The sequence below is a fragment of the Onychostruthus taczanowskii genome, unplaced genomic scaffold (genome assembly GCF_017590055.1).
Source record: "Onychostruthus taczanowskii isolate IOZ18803 unplaced genomic scaffold, ASM1759005v1 scaffold15, whole genome shotgun sequence".
Taxonomy (NCBI): Eukaryota; Metazoa; Chordata; class Aves; order Passeriformes; family Passeridae; genus Onychostruthus; species Onychostruthus taczanowskii.
This window is the reverse complement of record NW_024498685.1, coordinates 5,245,384-5,266,686: the sequence shown is the minus strand read 5'-3', so window position 1 is coordinate 5,266,686 and position 21,303 is coordinate 5,245,384.

Sequence of the window (21,303 nt, the reverse complement as noted above, 5' to 3'; positions counted from 1 at the left end):
GCATGTGGATTCATACATATTTTATTCTGCAGGCAGTCAGTGCTACACAGAATTGGTGAGACAAGGATTTTTCTTTTAATTAATGCTTGTGTACACATGGGGGATGAAGAGCATTCTGATTAAAGTGATTTGACTTCCAGCAATACTCTTCAGCTCTGTGACCTAAGAAGTCATTAGGAGGAAGGACTTCACATCAACAACTTATTTTGTTATGTGGTGTAACGTTACTCAGACAACCAAGGACTATGGCTTTAATATGAAGATATTAAATAGTACTTACTGGTGAGATAGGCAGATTTTGGTCAATGTGAATGCAGTCTGTAGCATAAAAATATTTGACCAAAGAATAATTATCAAATCAACCAAGGAAAATCAAACTGAAAGACAAGAAAAGAATTTCTGGTGAAAAAACCCATACCTTTTCTTTCACTAAACACAGGTCTTTCATATGAGTAAAACAGAAAACAGAGAAGTGCAAGGAGATTTTTTGTTCATTTGTTCACCTTCAACATTCAGGAGGACAAATAGTCTACAAGTTGGATGTGGTATTGACATAAGAGGTATCATTCTAATTGAAGTGGAACACTGAACTTCTATTGGAGAACAAGAGCGATGAGTGCCGAATGGTGACTTTCTGTTTAAAATATTTGGAAGACAGGCTCACACTATGACCTGCTTCCAGTTTCCAGTGGTATTAGGGATGAAGCCAGTATAAATCCAGTTGTCACAAAAGAAAAAGTTATAGTATATATTAAACCACAAAAAAATATTTTCAAATAACATTAAGGGTATGACTTAAGCCCACAAAAGCCAGGAAATTCAGAGTTAGGGCTGCAACTCTGTCCTCAACTCACCCCATTTTGTTTAGGTATTGTAGCAGATATGAAGAGAGCTACCTGAAGGATGATGGTAGTGGTTCACAAGAGATGGCCAAAAATTTAGTATTTATCTTTGCTGCGTAGGGTTTGCTTGTTACACTAGAGCTGGCAAGGCCTTCTCATGGAGTGGAAGACTATATGACAAATAAACTTCTTCATTAAATGTTAATAATATACATTCCTTTACCTGATTAACTTTGTGATCCATGTTTCTGGACTTCAGACGGGTGATTTCTTTTGCAGATGTCTGCTGGGCCTCATAGGAGTGGTGGACTAACCTGTGTCACATAGACATCTCTGGACTGAGTGATCACAGTCACTGGTATCAGAATATGCTGAAGAAAGAAACAAAAACACCAGTGAAGCAAAGTGGATTGATAATTAGCAATGAATCTCTAGTGGAAAATATGAGACCACCTGATGAAAGTGACGAGATTCAACAAGAAGGACACTTAAGAAAAAAACAACCAGTTAAGGTATGAGCTCAAGAAGCAACTTGAAGTAGAAAATTAGCTAAAAGTGAGTTGAAGGAGACTTTTGTCTGATACCCGAGAAAAATACATCTTGTATCAGTTTGAATTGAAGGTGTGAGGAAAGACAAACAGAGAAACACAAGCATGTGTTTTATTGAGCTATAACTATGACTTATGCTTGCTGAAAGTGAAGAGTTACTGCTTTCTGAAACACCTGAAGATTTTGTATGTTTGCTATCACAAGCTTAAAATGTTCAGTGTTTTTACCAAGTGGATTTTGGCCAACTTTTAAATCATTGTAGTAAATATTATGAGTGATTCCTGCATCCCTGCAAATATGCGTAATTCATTCATTGGTCTTCAAGTTGTGTTATATTCTGAGGTGCAGTTACATGGGAAAATTTACCTTTATGCTGACTTAAGGTCATCTACTCAAGGTTTTCCTAAGCATTGTTAACTCAAGTGACTTGTAATTTCTTCACACTCTTAACAATGTAACCAAAACAATGCTTCGGTTTCATGTTCTGCACTATTTTTAAGGCAATGGATAACAACTGGTTTGGGTCCAGTAGATATCCTGGCACTGCAAATCTCTTCAATCCCTCCACTGCATTGCACAGGAACAGCAGGGACTTTGTCACAGCAGAATCATGTGGTCTCTGGTCCCCAAAGTTCACTCAGGTGAACTTTGCTTTCTGAAAATTCACTAATTATTTCCAAGCATTCACACCTTGAGTTACTTTAAGGTTTCCCAAGTATTTCAAAGAGCTGGAATGGGTCGAGAATTTGCAACAATTTTCAAAACTTTCTGAGTTTTAATTCCATATTTCTTCATGTGAAAAATCCAGCAACCTGTGATTCCATGTCTTTTTTACCACAGTCATGACAAATAGCTCCATACTAATTGGGCTGTACTTTGTATTTTAATTTCAAGACATGGCATAAAGATTTAATAAATGAAATACACTTTTTTAAATCTCTCAATACCAGTCTGAAATTGTGGTGCTTACTACCATCCCAAAACACATGCCTACAGTTTGATCTCCTCACTCCTTGAATTAACTGAATTCTTATAAACATGCTGCCATCTATTTATTGAAATAACATAAATGAACTGAGAACTTTACTTTAGCTGATATTCTCTCACCCATGCTCAGAGTGAGAATGATGGAAGTACAAAGATGATATAATTCTCCCATTCACATTTAGAGATAAAGTACAAAACCTACTCTTCCCATAAATCCAGACTAATTCAGCTTTCAGAGCTAGACTGAACAGTTGCTGAAGAATAGGATGATTTTTTTTTTCATTTAAGCCTACAGGTTTGCATCAGATCAAAAGCAAAGAAAGGCTGAAATAGGCAGACTTTACACAGTTCCACTCCAAAGAAAAGTTTGCTCCATATTTGCTGGAAATCCAGCCTGTTTTGCCAAAAAGATTTGTAGTCCTCATTAAAATCTATGAATTGGAGTCCATTTACCAGAAGTTTCATAATATTAGACACACACCACAAGAGATATACTGTTTAACAGCAATGTGCATTACTGTCATATAGACAATCAAGTTTCCATATACCAGCTGAAACTCTATGACATTTTATGTTTGTCTTGTCAGCTAGCCTCCTTCACATGCAAAGCAATATAACCTTTCTCCTACTTTTTCCTTGAGACTTAAGCTGGGTTTTATTAATTTATGACTGACTGTCTGAGAGGACACACCAAGTCAGCTACCAAGACTTAAAAAAGCTTCTGTAATTCAACCTGTGCCTGAACATTCCTGTTGGATGACCTTCTATTTGCTTTGAGCTGAGGACATCCTCCATGCTGTAACTGTTGCTCTGCTGGTGCACGATGCCTTGTTGAATTAATGTGACTTTGTTGTGAGCCCTCAGCCCAACCATACTGAGCCCAGCTCATACAAAGCACTGTTTTCATGAAATCACAGGCACAGGTGTTTTTGGAAAACAGACCTGAGTTCAATTCCTTACTCAGAGATTTTCATATGCAGTAAACTTAACTTAAATTCAATGTGACACCTTCTGAACACAAAAGTATTTGAACTTTTCACTTTAATCACTAACTCACAGGAAGAAAATGAACAGGAGTTATCTTACAATAGCATATTCTGAAACATTAAAAAGCAAATTCATTTCTTTCAGGACAATGTTCTCACCTGCCACCTAAAACTGTTGAATTCAGAGTTCCTTACAAGCCCTAAGTACAACCAATGTTCCTTGAAAGGGCTGCAAATATTTTGAACAAGCCATGACCCAGTTTTCAGCACAGTTGAGCCAAACTATTTTTGCTGTTTAAATAAAAATAACAAAAATGCATATTTTTGCATAGTTTCAGCACAAAATTCAGGGGGCAGAAAGGGAAGAACTGTGGGCTGAGATGGGTTTCACTTTACAGTTTTGGAACAACCAAAATTCAGAGCTAAATGGGCATGGTGAGTGCATAGAACCACAGGAACCAAAACCAAAGGAAAGGTTGGGATGGAATGTTATTACAGCTTTTATATCTATCATGTAGCTAGGTACTATCCTGGCCCCTATGGCAATAGAATTTGAATACTGCATTTTGTAGTGATTTTTACATGTGATTCTCACCAGTGAGGCCACTACTAGAATAGTAGGTGTAACTCTTGATGTCCAGACTTAAAACAAAGATGTTAAAAGTTTCTGCAGGGCTCAGGAAAGCAAACTAAGAATGAATCATAGCATGGAAAATTAGTCATAGAATGACAGAACAGAACAGCTCAGTCTAGTCAATTTGTCCAAGGATAACTAGATGACCTGATAATAGCTTATTAGTGATTAAATAAGAATAGTTTTGGTAGTTGTTTTGTTTTTTGTTTTGTTTTGTTTTTTAATTAAAGAAGATAAATATCAAGAACGAACAACTGGAAATTGAAGCTTGACAAATTGAGAACAAAAATAAGGTGCATGTTTTGGATTATCAAGACAAAAACAACTCACGAGTGTTATGGTGAAGTCATTCACCACTTTAAGTCATTGAATGAAAAACAAATGTCTCAAACTGTTTTTCCTAAATCCGTCAAAAGGGGCTTAACGCTAAGGTTATTAAGATAAGATTTAAAATAAGATTTTGATAACCTCAGTCACAAGACATGAAAAACAGAATGGAAATATTCCCATGAGACCAACAGATGACAATTCAAGCTGAAATTTTCTATTTCTCTAAAATTTATAATATTGGGGGTTTTTTTTCATTCAAATCTAAATTCCATCAAAACTAATGCTACTTTCCCTTGTGAACTTGAAAATGCAGTGAGTAAAATAAATTTGAGGAGTTCTGAAAGAGTTGCCTTCATTGCCACAAAAGCTGTCAATTGTCAAGCTGGCTGGTTTTCTCCTTTAAATTATTTTTCATAATAAATTCTTTAAACAATAAAAATGTTAATAATAGTTCTCATATAATAATAGTATGAGGTGCTTTTTCTTTGAGAACCAAGCAACCATACATGAAGCCAGACTAGAAGTCTTAAAAAATAGTCTCTTATGCCCTATTTCTTGCAGCATTATTTCTTTCTTCCAGGAATATTACAGAACATATTGCTAACTGACTGTCATAAACAGAAGAGGAGGGAGAGCCCCCTGTTTTATCCATCTGTGAATTGCAACCATCCTTGAATGCAGCAAAACAAGGTTTCCCAGTGGCTTGCTTATCTGAAATTACAGTGAATTTGTGGCAGTTAGCTGGTTTAGCAAGAGCAATCATCTTGCAAGAACATGTAAGTAATTTCCAAATAGATATTGTTTTATTGAAAAACTGTCCAAAATTTTACTCTTGCTCTCCCAGGATGCAGCAGGATAACTCAAAACCAAAGCCTCAGCTAGTATAGAAGTAACCTGCTCCACCAGCAGCTGAGAATATTAAATCAAAGTGAAGCTGGAACATAAAAACTATTTTAGAAGAGGGTTTTTAGTGACACATTTTTAGAATCAGCTCCTCAGGATTAAGATGTTTTCCCTGTGTATCTCGCAATGAGAATAACTAAGCTACCAGAGGCTAACATGGGACAATGATTCAAGTTATGCCGTCAATTGAACAAAAGTTCCTCTCAAATTAGTGGGAGTTCTGCTCAGCTGAGGGACTCAGAATTTGGCCCAGCAATTAAGTTATTCATTTTTAGCCCCAAGCATTCCTCTTCCTCAGTGGAGTGTGCCAAGAAAACTAAAAAACTGAACAGCACAGAAGTAGTATTAAACTTTAACAATGCTTAGCACTGACACAGGGGGGAATATCAGAGCTATTTAGAAACAATGGCATGATCTCCAACTAGAGCCAGAGAATTCACAGGATATGAAATGCACATATGTGCTTTTCATGGGGATCATCCCTTGTTCTCATATGCCGAAGCTCTTCTCATGCCTCATGGTCCCATGCATAGAACTTAACCTGACCACTTTGATCTCTCTGGAGCTGCTGCTAGTTACCTGCCAAAGGCTGTAAATGCCCAGCTGGAAAGTGAGCTGCTTATTTCTTACATATTACTCAATTGAAGTTAACACATATCTAGTGCTTATATTTAAAGCATAATTTAATTGAACTGTATGATAACTTTACTTGTTTTGGCCTCAATTCAACAAATGCTTAATTTCTGTCTGATTTTCATTGTGTAGCTAGATCTCTGATTCAGTTAGTCCACAGTACATAACACCAAACAAAGCATGACAACACTACTGTACACAGTGGCATTCATCAGATTTAGTTTAAAAACAAACAAAAATACTTACAAAGGTTTTAGAAAGTTATTTATATTTTGCAAGGATTATTTAATCCCAAAGTTTGCAGCTTTTAAAAATATTTTTGATTTTTTAAAAATAATTTCAAGATATTTGTGTGCAGCAGTACAACAGCATACTTGATTTGCTTACATGTACCTTTTTCCTCCACTTGAAATTAGGGGAGAATATGCTAATGTCATTTTCCAGGCATATCTGGTTTTGGGGTTTTTTTACATAGGCCTGTATAACCTTGAAATTCAGGGAAATATGCTAACCTTGAATAGGAACAGTGTAAATTCCCAACTGAGATCTCTCTTTCACAGAAAATGTAGCATGGATGATGATCCTTTAGGGATTATCTTAATGGTAATTCTCACTTTCCAGTGCTTGAATCCATACTTATATTTTTTATATTTTTAAAACGGAAAAATAGGGAAATGGCAACATCCATAACATTACACTGTTCTGATACCCATGAGTCAAGGATGGGGCTGATACACCCTGCTGCATGGCACAGACTACTATGGTTTAGAAAAGCAACTGAGTTGGTCATTGATTGCTCTTACTGGTTGTTCTTGCCTTCAGCTCCATTTATTCCCAGCTGCATCCTGAATTTGCCAACCAATTTCAGTCTCTCTGGCCCAGTCTCCCAGAATCACTGAATTTTTTGGTTGGAAAGGGACTTAAAGATGATCTAGTTCCATGCCCCTGTCATTGGAAGGGACACCTTCCAACAGATCACCCCAACCTGATCTTGAACACTTCCAGGGATGGGGCATCCACAGCTCCTCTGGGCAATGGGTTCCAGTGTCCCAATGCACTCATAGTGAAGAATTTATTCTTTAATTACCCTCAACCTTGACACTACAGCTCCAAGTAAGCCAGAATGTCTGAACTGAAGGGTACAGCAGTGTTGCAGTGGTAAGACTCAGATGATGGGCACAATCATTAGCATGGATACTCCCACAGGAAAACCTTATCTTTTTTTTCTCCTTGCCTAACCAGTCCTTAAGTTTACCAGGTTAGATGGTTAAGCTTTTTGATCGGCTTCATTTCATATAACAATGTATAAATTGTCATGTGACTATTCATCTGTAGAGAATTAATTGTTTTATTTACTCAATACAGCAAGGTGAGCTTTTCTAGAGCATGATTGATCCTAATGACAGGTTATTTACAGAGACCCCCACCTAATAGTCCCAGTAACATTTCATTGATGATTAAAGGGAGTCTAGCTGGTCAGGTCAGTTTCCAAATTTTACATTTCAGACATTTAAAATAAAACTAATTCCATCCTCCACAACAAAATTAAATATGCAAATCAGGTCGTCCATAACACAATAAAGGAAATGCAGGCAAACAACAAAATCCCTATGAATATCCTTAATAATTTCTAAGTAGCAAATAAATATCTCAAGTAGCATGTTAAAAAATTGTTGGCATCTACCAACCATGTCTTATTCACTAGTCTCTATACTGACAGGCTGCTGACTGAATTTAAAGACTGTATATCATCAATGGAAAGGTGAGGAGGACATGACTGCTAGCACTAATTAAAGATAATTCCAGCTGCTGCCTGTATGAGCTAACATTCCCTGTCCCTGCCACAGGTAAGCAAACTTACTCCCACTTCTGTGCTACCATCTTCATGGACACAGTGTTAGGAAACAAATTCAGATGAAAAGTTAGTAGTTGTCATCTGGATTAGTTCTTTCAAAGTCAAGAAGCAGGAATATGACACCATTGTCTGGGGATAGGTGAGGTCACCACTTTTGGCAGAAGCATCTACTTAGATCATCTTCAAGTGATTGTGAAAGCACAACCTTAGCTGCATGCAGAGTTAATTCTCATTATCTTCTGCATTGCCACAGCGTGCAACCACTCGTTCTCAGATTCCTGCTAAAATGCAATGTAAGGCTCAACACTGAGTGCCATTTTTTAGTGTCTGAGAAGTCATCTGACAACAGGGGAAGGACCAAAAGAGCATTGAAGAGGCAAAAGACTTGGTGTTCAAGAGTAAACAGAATCAGACCAGTGGAAAACTTCATTTTTAAGTGGGAAAAAGTGAAGAATACTTGCTTCCAGAACATCTCAGAATATCCTGAAAACTTTGTTCAAAACAGAAAGAAAGCAGGCATCCAACATAAAAATCCCCCTTTGACAAATTTTCTATTCCTGTTACAAAACACAAGGATTCAGATGCAAAATTGTTGCAATTTTTCTTCCAAGTTTCTTAGAAATTTTCTCAGAAAATCCTATCTGAGGTGTATACATATAAATGAAATTTTTCTTTACATAGTTAAAGTTTAGCTACTGAAAACAAGACCTTATAATGAGATACCTCTGAAATCTGTAATGGTAGGCAGTTTCTCCCGTACCAATAATAATACTTTTGTTGTAGAAACTCGTGTATGAAAACTCTGGTGTGGAAGTGAAAACCAAGCTGTGCAGCAAATACTGACTTTTTCAGTGTTCTTTCTGTAGGTGCTACATAATCATCTATAAAATATATATACAGAGTGCTATACAGTAATAACAAAAATATTAAGCACTTCCCATGTACTACTCATGCTTGAAAATATGTATGGGATGCAGAATAACCAGTATTCACAAATAGCCCTGCAGGTTAAAGATACGGCATTTTCATGGTGCAGTTGCTTATGAACAAAAAATCTACCCCTCAGAAATAACTTCTAACTTAGCTCTCATGTCCAATAAATAAATATTTATTATTATTAACACATATCACAGTACTTTTCAGAGTGTCCAGTAAGGCACTGTATGGACATATTGAAAACATAGCCCTTATCTTCAAGAGCTTACAGGACTAAGTCTGACCTATTTATCATAAAGATGCTGATCCATAGGGATTTTCTGGAAGTAGTGTTTTAATGGCATGTTTCTCAAGAATACATATCACTTCAGGATCTTGTAGGTAACAAACTGGTAAAAGGAAATTTACCACACACACCCCTCTAAGCCTGATGAGGGCCCAAGAGCTAATCAAAAACACTACAGGCCTTTTAGCAACAAATCTGAATTAATCAAATCATCCCTGCTGGTTTTTGTTAATGTTTGGACAATCTAGTTTTTCTGCAGAATGCTCTCGCCGTCTGAGTAGAGGACAGGGAGCCAGAAACTCCCTGAGTTTTAATCCTGGCTCTGACACTGATTCTCTCTGTGGCTTTGGGCAAGGAGTCATTGTTCTATAGTAAAATGCTTGTATTGGCAAGATGATGAACTACTACTGTAGATGATCTAATAAAATTTTTCCATCTTTAATTTCTATGATTCTGTAATGCTAACAACATAAATTTCAGCCCATCTGAATAGAAGAGATAAATACTTACCCAGTTTGCCTACATGCCAAGAATCAAAGTTACAGGATACAAAACTCCAAAGAACTGAAGCTACAATGCTTGACTAACATCTTGTTTAGTACCTTGATAATAAATAACACCTTTAGGGGCTGTGTAAAACAAGGCCAGATTGAATATCCTTCTTTCCACTCTACTAGTCATTGTCTGAGCTGGAGTTTATTGGAAAATTCTGTCTCTAGCTAACTGTGTACCCCTATTTTTGTTTAGGCGTTGCTTCAGTGAAATGATTCGGAAGAGTAAAGCAACCACTACTAAGTGGTGAGCTTTTTGTTTTCTGGGAAAGGTAGGGAAAGAGGGCAAGCACAAAAGGGCAAATTTCCAAGAGTGATGCTTATGCCAATGCACACAATAACACGGTCACTGTGGGAATGCCTGCATTTCCCAGCTGCTACCACCAGCTCAGTTGCACAAACTGGTTGCTGACAAGATGAAGATTTTTATGGGAGGTTCTAACTTGACCTTGGGAATTGACTGAAGAATAATATATCCAAGATAAGCCTCCAAAAATAGAATTATAACAGTATGCTTCTGAAAAATGTTATTTAAAATTTCTAGGTTTAGAAAGACAGAAGACACAGAATTACAGAATCATAGAACTATAGAAAGGTTTGGGCTGGAAGGCCAACCAACTAGATAGATGGTCTAGTTCCAAACGCCCTGCCATAGGCAGGGACAACTTCCACTAGACCAGGCTGCTCACAGCTCCATCCAGCCTGGCCTTGAACACTGCCAGGAATGGGACAGTAAATGAATTATCTTGAACCTGTATTCACTGTGCAAAGAACACCAACCTCAGTAACCACTGTAGTCTACAGCTATGGACCCATCCTGCCATTTCCCTGTATGTGCAAAAAACTTAAATGTGGGACTGCTGCTGATAATGCATAATAAATTCTGCTCTTCAGCTGTACAACACTGACACATCAGATGGAAAGGAACAGCAGAGAAGAGCAACCAGAATATGTTTCAGTGAAGGACAGTTACAAGCAGACCTACCTAAGGACTTTCTCATTTTTCTAAGACAGTGAAATCTGGCTTGCTCACACCAGACAGTGCAGAGAGACAACTTACAAAACTGGTTGCTAGGGAGTTATATCAACATTTGGCAGGGATTTCCCTGTCATTGTTTTAGCAGGATATATTGTTGTTTCCACAACTGAATTTTCTGTATTGACTTTTTCCTTTGATAAAGGACAACACCTTGGCCCTTGACTCCATTGCTACACGTCATAGCAAGGTAGATAAGGAAGGGGGATCCTTTCTTGAACTGTGGGCAGAAAGTAGTTGGTTTATTCCACAGAGACCAAGAAGGAGACAGCAATATACCAAGAAGGAGACAGCAATATAGGGAATTTGTAGGTGCACAGGGATAGCTTGCTGTCATTCAAGGGGGATATGGTGGTCTGCAAGATGAATGTTGCCACACAGCAATCTATCAGACTGGCAGGGCTAAATGGGGAGATGAAGAGGATTACTGTCTCTTTCCAAGTTACATTGCATTTTGGGTTTCTTTACAACATGCCAACATCCAGAGAGTTACCCATTGCAATCCAGTATCTATTTTGATATGAAAATACCAGCAATGATAATACATTGCTCTTATAAACTGAAATTCAGCCAAATGAATTTTCAGTCCACAAGACATGTCTTTGCCATACTATTTTATTAGATTAATGATTTCTGCCAATAGACATTTGCTGCCTTAAATTATTCTGTAACAACAAGACATTATTATGAAAAGTACATATAATTACTGTTATTTACAGAAAATATTGGTGGAGTTGTTAGGTTAAGCAATCAGGACAACTACAGAGGAATGGTTGGTTAACCAATTATCACATTTTCTTAGAAATGAATGCATAAACCTCTAGACATACCACTGTTAAAAGCTATTTCAGCCACTGGAAAACAACTAAAAGACATCTAGAAACCTCTGGAAAAGGATACCCATCCCCCCAGAAAAAAAAAAAAAAATTTCATGCAAGTCACAAGAAAGTTATTATCCAAGCTAGGTTGCTGACAAGAGATGTTATTAATGATCCCATTGAAATTATTAATGCATTTAACAATCACTTTGCAAACTATAATATTATATCCTGGGAGAATACTGAATCATGCTGGTTACTTGGATGAAGATCAAATAAACTTAGGATGAAAAGATCAGACTCTGAGAAAGTTTAGAGTACTTTGTGATTAATAAAAATTAAATGCCAGAACTACTTGATTTGCATTTAAATCTACAATGGTGTTGACTGGACTTTAGCACATGATTTGGAATTACACAACAAAGCACACCTCTACACACACAAAATGTTAACGTGGATATAATACAAGGATGGGTCTACTGCTATTTATATATGCAAATAGAGGAATGTTGTATGCCAGTGATGCATAAGTGAAACGTCTCTTGAGTTCACAAAATGGACTTCACTGAAACATTTTAGTAATTTTAAAATGTCTCTCGATGATTTTTGAGTGGTCTTGGAAATCCAGAGAGGTCCCAGCTCACTGGAAGTTGGCCCAGTTTTCAAGAAGGGCAGGAAGGAGGACTTTGAAAACTACAGGCCTGTCAGTCTCACTTCAAGAGATTTTTAAAACCCAAAGAAATAAGTTTTCAAGTTTGCCATATCTATGAAAGCACCAGTGGGAAGAGAATAATATTCAAAGAGAGAGCCTCGTGCAAGAAAAAGAGCTATTCAGCAGTTAGTGAAACATACAGTTAAATGTACTGTTGAAGACAGGTACTACTTAACTACATATTAATTTTCCATGCTTAAATGAGTGCTGAATTAAAAAGGCAAAAGGCAAAACCCTCTAAAACTCACATATAAAAGATCTACGGTACAACCTCAGTGCTGCAGGTATTTCCCTCCTTCGTGCATACATTTTCTATTCTTTATCCATTCTTAAATTGTAATGAATAACCAGTGATAATGATAACATTTCTATAATGACAGGGAACCTGCACATGCTAGGATAGGGGTATAATTTGATATTTATGAAATGCTTCTTTATTTATGAAACATCTGTCTTGAAATTTAATTACCACCACCACAGTGTTTCATTACAATTCTAACACAGATTAATAATGAACAAGATTCCTACCCAGGCTATTAAAATTTGAAAAACGAATACCATTTGATGAATTCAAACCACCACCTCACACAGCTACTGTATGAAAGTCTTAGTACTTTTGTTTATTTTTCTGTTTCCTATGTCAGTCAGAGAGGTTAAACTAAGAGAGCAAAAGGCTGGAAAAGAAACAAAATGAAAGAGGGACAAGGGAATGGATATGTGAAAAGTTAGGGAGGTTTAGAGCAAAAGGTTCAGATTACAGTGTATGAAGGGGCCAGAGAAATATTTTAAAAAAATTATGAAGTTTATAATATTGGACACAGAATTTAAAAAAAAAGAAAAAGTCTAGAGAAACAGCATAAGAATAGATAGATGACAGATGTGGGTGGGTGAAGAGAGAAAAAATAGGAAAGGCCAGATCTTGTTTGCATGGAAGTCAACAGCAAAGCACTTGTTGACTACAGTGGGAACTGGAAAGGCCCATAGTGAATGAAAATTCATTCCCACAGAGGAGTGGGAAAAGGGGGAGGGTCTGGCATTAATAGAAGACTGAACATACATAGAGAAATCAAAAGCTGAGAGCAGTAACTGAGGCCCAAGGAGACCCAGTCAGAAGAGTTTCCATTTATAAGGCTGTTGGGAAGCCAGGAGTCCTTGGCACAGCACAGCAGTGAGGGCCTGACTGAGACCCAAACTCAAAAGCTCTCCCAACTTCAGCCACCAATGATTCAAGAACCCGGATCTTCGCGTCACTGCTTTGGATTTTGGAAAGGTCTCTAAGTGTCAGGTCATGTCACCTTTGCTTCACAGTAACTGGATGTAGAAACAGCTGGGATGGTTTACCCTGTCAGCTGCAACTGACTGCAGCGAATGGACTGAGGGAACTTTGGGCCATTGTGCACAGGAACTGGTGTCTGTGGTGAGGGCAGCTCAGGGGTTTTGAACTGACAACCCAGCTTCCAGTCACCAAAAGGTTATCTGCTTCACCTGTCCATACACTTTTACTATGCATCTTGCAATACAGCGTGTTCTCCTTAAAGTCCTATGTTTTCATCTTTTTCCCCTCCTAGTCACGGGAAAAAAAAAATTGACCTAAGTATTTCAAAAGCTCACAGAAATACAGACATATAAAATAAAACAAGGCATCATTCTTGGGGTGTGTTTCTATTTTTAGGCTATGACTTTCTTAATCCTTGCCTTAGAGCCAGTTAACCTACTACCCCCAAGTCCCATAATTTGTTCATGAGCTAGCAAAGGTTTGTTAACTCACCAGCAAAGTATGTGTATCCATTCCCCCCTAGTGGAAGACAAAAGCCTTCTGCCACTACAGATTACTTTGTCAGCTCAAGTGCTAAACAGCTGTGTTCAAGAACTCAGACCACTGATGACACACGTGAGGATCCACCATGTATGGCAGGATTGAATGTCCTGTGGTTTTTTGGTCTGGTTTTTGTTCCTGTGTTAATGCATTACAAACTGCTTTAGGAAGCTGTGATGTGCCTCCCTCATGCATACACAGACACAACCAAAGATACAGACAATGTAGTTCTTCCACGTGAAGCCAGGTCTCATTTAGTGCATGGTGCTCAAGGCTGAGGGAGAGCTAACCAAGTTTTTCCATAAAACCTAACACTGAGACTGAAACATGCAGGAGGTAGAAGGATCTCCTCAAGGCTAGAGTAGCTAAAGTTTCCCTTAGGTAAATTGATTCTGCCTCAGCTCCTAGGTGCAGCTCTTAGGTGCTGTTAGGAAACCCAAAGAATCTGAAATTTTCTGAAGTGGAAAAGATGGTTGCTCTTTGTTTGTTGTGCTGCATGAAGCCACACGTCAAGTATACTGAGCTCTTACTCCTGTAACTGAGATCAATGAGACCAAAGAGGCCTCAGGATGAGCTCTACTCTTCACTTACACTGTTCTTATAATGTCAACTAAACTGTCAGCCTGGCCACTTCATGTTCTTTCACTGTTTTACCTGTAGTCTGTCATAGTTCTGTGATAAAAATAGTCCATACTGGACAGCACTGTCACTAAGATGAAATCATTCTGAGCTCCTATAACACCTTTCTGTTTCAACCCAATCTTGGAAACACTCCATCTCCATAAGAGTCTCAATCACCACATAGTGTAACAAGAGTCTAAAATTTTATTTCAGATTATTCAATGAGAGGTATGTTATTATAAAAAAGGCCTATTTCAGTCCAACACGCTTTCCTTAGACTAATTTGGCTCTAGAAACTCCCATTTTTATCTATTAAAAAGCTTACTCCCACTGATTTCTGTTAAAACCTAACTGACCAAGAAGGTGGTGCCTCCTGTTAAGCAACAGTCTAGTCAATATGCCATTCCTTGGGGATGTAGGAGGTACAGTCTCAATTTTCCCTTTCTTCTGAGGTGAGTCATACTCAAAACTTCCACACAATAGACTTTGGGGAATGCAAGGAAGGGAGGGTAAAAACACTGGTTCCTATTGAAACTCTGCCACAACATGAAAGGATGGTGTTCATAAACTTTCTGGACAAGATTTAGGCTCCTGGCAGCAGCAGGACTGGATCAGAAAGCCCTGCACTCCATTTTTTAAGGACTCCTCATAGGGAAAAGCAGCAAAATAGATATTCCCTGTTTTGAGTAGCAGATGCTCACTCATTTCCTCCTTCATTCTCAGCTGCATGCCCTAGCCATTAAATTAAGAAATATTGGTTCACCTTGTCTTCTTTCTTACCTTATTGAGTAGAACTTGCTTTAGTGCACAGTGGAATGGCTGTTGAGCACACTTTTTATTCCTCTATCAGATTGAGACTGAAAATAATGCAACCTGGATTTCTAAAATGTCAAGTGAATGCTTAACCAGTAAACTGTTGCACAACCAACATCACAGTAAGAGTAACCTCAAATCTTTACTGCCTCATCCTCTAGTCAAATTCTGAACTAATAATGTTGCCTGCTCTTTATTGAAAGCAAGAACTTAGATACCTCACCAAGGATAAGGGATAGGCTTCTGTCCAAAGTGAAAGAATGTGTGATCTCATACTCTTGAGTAAGATTTTTAAGATTTTACCGGTGAAAGATTTTAGGTACATTTTATCTTTTCAGTAACCATCTATGTGTCATCCCTGGACAGCAGCCTACTCAACCTGAGAGTCAATCCACACAGCCCTCTGAAATATCTTCACCCTCCCTTTACATCACGTGTGGAGTTTGGGCATGAAATTCCAGGGTTCTGAAATCCTGTCTACAGTCACATATTCTCTTTGAACTGATCCACTGGCACTAACGCATGAGCCCAGTAGAAATATTTCTGTAAAATTTCTATTTTCAGGACAGGGTTTGGATGGCACACAATAAATAATTTATACAGTCATATATTGAAAAATGAGACTGTGAAGAACTGCCAAATAAAGACCAATCTTCAATGAGCACCATTTGTCATAGTCATTAATGAGGCTGGAGTACTATAGAAGAAGTGGGCTGCCTAATTAAAAGTTCTATGCAATATAAACTGGTATTACATCACATCTATATACAGAGAGCAAATTTATGTTGGAACAGCACCTTCACTGTTTGCAGGTCTTCTTTTCCTCACATCCTTTAGTGAGGTTTTTTTAAGTTTTCAGTTAAGACAAAGAAAAAAAATTGTTGAAAGTTGATATAAGGTTGACATGCAGACATAGAACATCTCCATATGTCTACTGAGTAGGAAACAGAAAACACTGTATTGCCTGCAGGTGCTTAAAAGCTGTCTTGGATTTCTTTTTTCTTTTTCTTCCAATGATTTAAAAAAATATATATGGGATGAATCATTCAGTATAATTATTATTTGCAATAGGATGTTGCACTACAATGATAGTCTTACCCACTTTACAGAACTTTCATGAAGCTTAATGAATTTATTGTCCTGGTCTTGTTTTATGTTCTTTCGAGACTGGTTTTCATAAAATGTACACAATTAAGACATTAAACAGGTCTCTAAATTTTCCAATAAAGATATTTTGAGAAGTACACATTAACACTGGATATACTGTGACTTTAGCTTAAACCTCAGTACAATACTCTTACTGCAATTTCTTATGCATTTTGCCACAGCCCTGCCACTCCCCAGGCTATCATTTTCAAATTGAGTGTCAATGATTCCCAGTGGTCTTTATTAATTCTTTTTTTTTTGAAAGACCAAAGATTAAAGCTGAATCCATGAGCTATTATCAGATGGGAAATATTAATTTACTAAAGCATCTGAACATTTGGAGTAAATTTGAAAACAGAACCATCTGTTATATAGACTAATCCAATAGACTCCACACTTTGTATAGCCAGCTGCTGTCAAGTAACAGATTATGAAACCAAGTAATAAATCTTAATTCAAAAAATGTTTCTCCATTTGAAAGGTTTGAAATTTTTTTCTTTCTTTTGAGTTTTAATGTAAACTTGATGCAAGTGGGCAGAATTCTCTGAGCTGTTGGGGCTCTAGCACTCACTCAGACCCCCGTGGGAGGTGGTGGATGCAGACTCACAGAGGTCAGCTGCAAGGCAAGTCCTGTGATGCCAGCCTCTTTTGTGCATCAGTCACACATGACAAAAGCTGCTCAGCCTGGTTTTGAAATGGGTACCCCAAAGAGGCAAAACAAGGATGGCATCCACCTTTTCCAGACCAGTCTAAATAAGGAAAATAATATTTCCTGCAGCCAAGATTTAAATGAATAGTTCAGAATTCTATTCATCCTGGGTTTTGGTCCCTGCTGAAGACAAAGACCCTTTGCAACAGTCAGCATTCAAATGGACTCCAGACAAAGTTTCCCTGTTTTTGATATGATGATTATGGGTCCATGTACCAGCCACCAGCAGATGATTCACACCAGATGCCAGGAACCACTCTGTTCACAGCAGCTGGCTCAACACATGGAACCTGACAATTCCAGCATCTAACATCACTAAGTCTGTCCTTTCTTCTCCTCAATGACATAGCAGAGAACTCTTATCCTTCTAGTTTTCAGGTCTGGTTTGTCCACTCTATGCACATCACAACCACTCAAAAGAATTTGTGCAACCTATCTGCCTTCTTTTTGGACTAATTTATGCATATGTGTGTGTCAGTGGAATGAGGGAAAATTTATACATATATGTATAATGTAAAGTTTCATATACAAATTGAACAGAATTAGACCGTCAGGATCCCAAACCAGACGTGTTCCCCAAGTACAAGAAGTCTTTAATATCTGGTTCTTAATATCCTAATCCAAAATTAAACAAATGTCACATCATATTAGAAGACAAATAGTATTTTTGGTAGTTGCTTTAAAAACATTTTGCATTCCTCATTTTTGTCTTCAGAGTAGATCAGCTATAAATTTGCCAACAGGTACAAACACATTCTTATGTACTTTATTAATTATGAAACCTGTGACAAAATGTGGACATTAGTAGATGAGGCACTGCAAATTCATTGGGGTTTAGGTTACTTTGGTTTAGCTAAGTTTGCACCTCAGTGTTGTAAGCCAACAATTAGATTAAACAAGGAAAGAAACTTTTCAAAGCATTGAGCTGATATACAGTGAAAAGAAAGAAAAATACTGAAAGAAACTTTTCAACTCCTTACCTACTCTTCATCTTTATATGAAGAACAGTACTTTTCAAGGCCTTCTGCTGCCTTCAGATGTCCCACCTGAAAAGTGACATACTAATTGTTATGAGCGAAGGAAGAAGGCTCTTTTTCTAATGTGACATATCTGGTTGTGTAATTGGACAAATTCTATGAAATCTCAAAAATTAAATGGAAGAACTATACTGCTAACAGAACTCATCTCTTTTTTTTCCATAACTTCTTTACTTCTCTGAACACCATAATCAAAGACGGATTAATCTATTCCAGCATTCACCAAATCCTTTAATTGCCCAGACTGTTTATTTCTCTGCCCAAGATAGCCTTTGGAATACAGTATACAACTGTTTTTCACTTAGGGGAGCAATTTCTGGTGCAATAATATCACTGGCAATCCAACCATGTTAGTGATTAAGTGATTCAGGGTTATATCATCCAGCCATTTTTCAGCCCTCCATATTTCACAATTAAGTACAAAATTCTGAGATTTTAGCCTGCATGAATTAGGCACATTCTATGAAAACTTTTCCAAAAGTTTGCATATTCTTAAAAATACTAAATAGCAAGGATAAACTGCCAATGGAAAGCAACCCAAAGACATCTGTTCTCCCATCGATTTATTCAACAATCCCCCATTAGCATGTACACCAAAGGGAGAATAGGCTCTGCAGAATGCAAGAAAAATGCATTTCACTAACTAAATAAATTCCTTTATATATTGTGGCAAGACAAATAAATAAACCCAGAGATTTACAGACAGCCACCTTGGCTGACATTTCAGAGAGCTGGAGCCTTTAGCAATATTTTTTGCTTAACTCCATCCTAACAAAGCCCTATCTCTTCTCCCAAAACCTCATTTCTCAGTTCTCCCCTGCTCTCCTCTTTCAGGCCCGTTTCCCAGTTTCTTTCTCTTTTTCCTTCCAAGGTGTGATTGCTCTCTTTGCTCCCCAAAGTCTCCTTCTTGATTATTTTTCTCTGCTTTAATGAGTCCAAGGCTTCGCTCTACTCCAGAAATTGCATTTACCCTTTTTGTTCCCAGGCACATCTGTCTCCTCCAAGCTTTCTCTCCTGTTCTGACCTTCCTGCACTTCAGGACTTTTTTTGCCAAGTTTATTTCCCCTCTGTCTCTCAAGCCTTTTTTTACTTCTCTATTTTTTTTCTACCCTTAGTGCACTAAAACCATGCCACTATTTCTTCTTATTTTACTTTCCCTTTAGCAGTGACAAACTAAAACTTGAGAATTCAGATTAGTAAAAGCAATAAAATAGCAGTCATTGTCCTGGTTTTTTTCAGCCTAATATGTAGAGCTTTTAGGAGGCTTTTTAAAACTGCTTCAATCTGGACATGGCTAAAAACAATAGCAACTTTCAAGCTTCATCTGTAACATCTTATGCATAGAAATTCATATGAAAATGCCATTTGATATTAAATTTACATTTTCTAATCCAATAATGATATATTCAGTGCTGAATGTAGTAATACCTATTTATATAATTCAGATTTGATAATGTAATATTATGTAAATGCTAATGCTTAAAAGACTCTTGTTCTATAGGTTTACCACTTCTTTCATGTTTCCTCTGGAAATTTAAATTTCTACTGACTCTAAAATGAACAGCATTTCTACCTTATCCTTCACTGATAGACATTACTAAAAAAAAACTGTTAAGATTTTACTATTCTGATAAAAACCTAACATTTTATGGGCTATTTGCAGATTACTTTAAATTTTACTTTCCATCTAATAAAGAAATTAATTTTTCCCAGTGGAGAGGGGGTTCTTCCCTGTTCTCAGTGATGCTAATAATTATTTAGCTAGTTGATTCACTGGAGACAGGATTAGAATGTAGGGCAACACAACAGATATTTCATATTTAAATTCATTACTTTCCTAGTGCTCTATGCTACATTCCTTAGCCAAGCAAAACTCCTACTGACTTCCTGTCTTAGGTCCATCTTTATTATTTAGCAGATTGACAGAACCAGAGTGGTACCATCTATTACTACTGGCAAATAACATCTGAATTCATCTTCCTCTTATTCACAGGATGACTCATTCTGTGTGGTACACACTTCATTTTTGATTTATGAAAGACGTACATTTTAACATCCTTTCTGAGACTCAATTATTTAATCTATTTTTGTCATTCTATTCATTTGCTTATTCAAGCCATTTTGCATTAATAATCAGTCTCCATTCTTCTTCATTATTTGGTATTATTTGGTATAATGGAATGTGTGCCAACTTTGACTTTTGGATAAAGATTCTGGATGAGTGACACATTTACTGCTGAAAGTTAAAACATATAAAACTTCAGACAGCAAAAAAAGCAAGATATTTGTAGAAGTACTGTCTAGTTTTGAACACCATAATTGTGACTTGAGCCAAATTAGTAATAATAGTATGATTTACCCAGCTATTTGCCTCCATACAAGAAAAAAAAATGTTATCCCAAATAAGTTAATACTGAGAGCTAGAAACGTAGCTCTATTCAATCTCTGAAATACTCTCTAGGGTATTTCACAGTGAATGGTAGGTGTCACTTTAGAAGTCTTGTTTATTAAGAGACAAAATATTCTCCATCTTATTAATAAGTCAATGTGTGGTTTTCTGTAGGAATGTAGTCTCATGAAAAGTGAAGAATGCTCAGTGGTTTCAGACTTCTGCTTTGCATGTCCTGCATATGGTTTCCTGTAAACAGCTGAATGCCAAGACATCTGTCAAAACTTTCTCATGGGCTCTAGAAATGGAAGCAAAATTAGCTTCTTCCAAAGAACCTCCCTGGCCATACTTCTCTGCTACCTGTGTACACAACCAATTTGTCACAACCTCAGGAAAGGTTAAATTCTTGTGCACTGTGATCCACAAAACATTTTGCTTAATCAGATTTTCTGACAGTTTTGGTCACCTAAGTTATGAAACTGTTATGCTGACATCCTAGACTTTGTAGTTTGTTAAGAGTGTGTGAAAAGTGTAGTTCTTGAAACTCATTTCATAGAAGGATAGAATCATTAGGACTGGGAAGAACCTCTGGATATTGTCTATCAAGCCTCTAAAAATATCAGATCTTCTCCCCTTACACACAACCCTTTTGGTCTGAGTAGGGTCAACTATTGCTCCTGGTTTGGTACTCTGTCCATGGGGGGTTTGAATGTC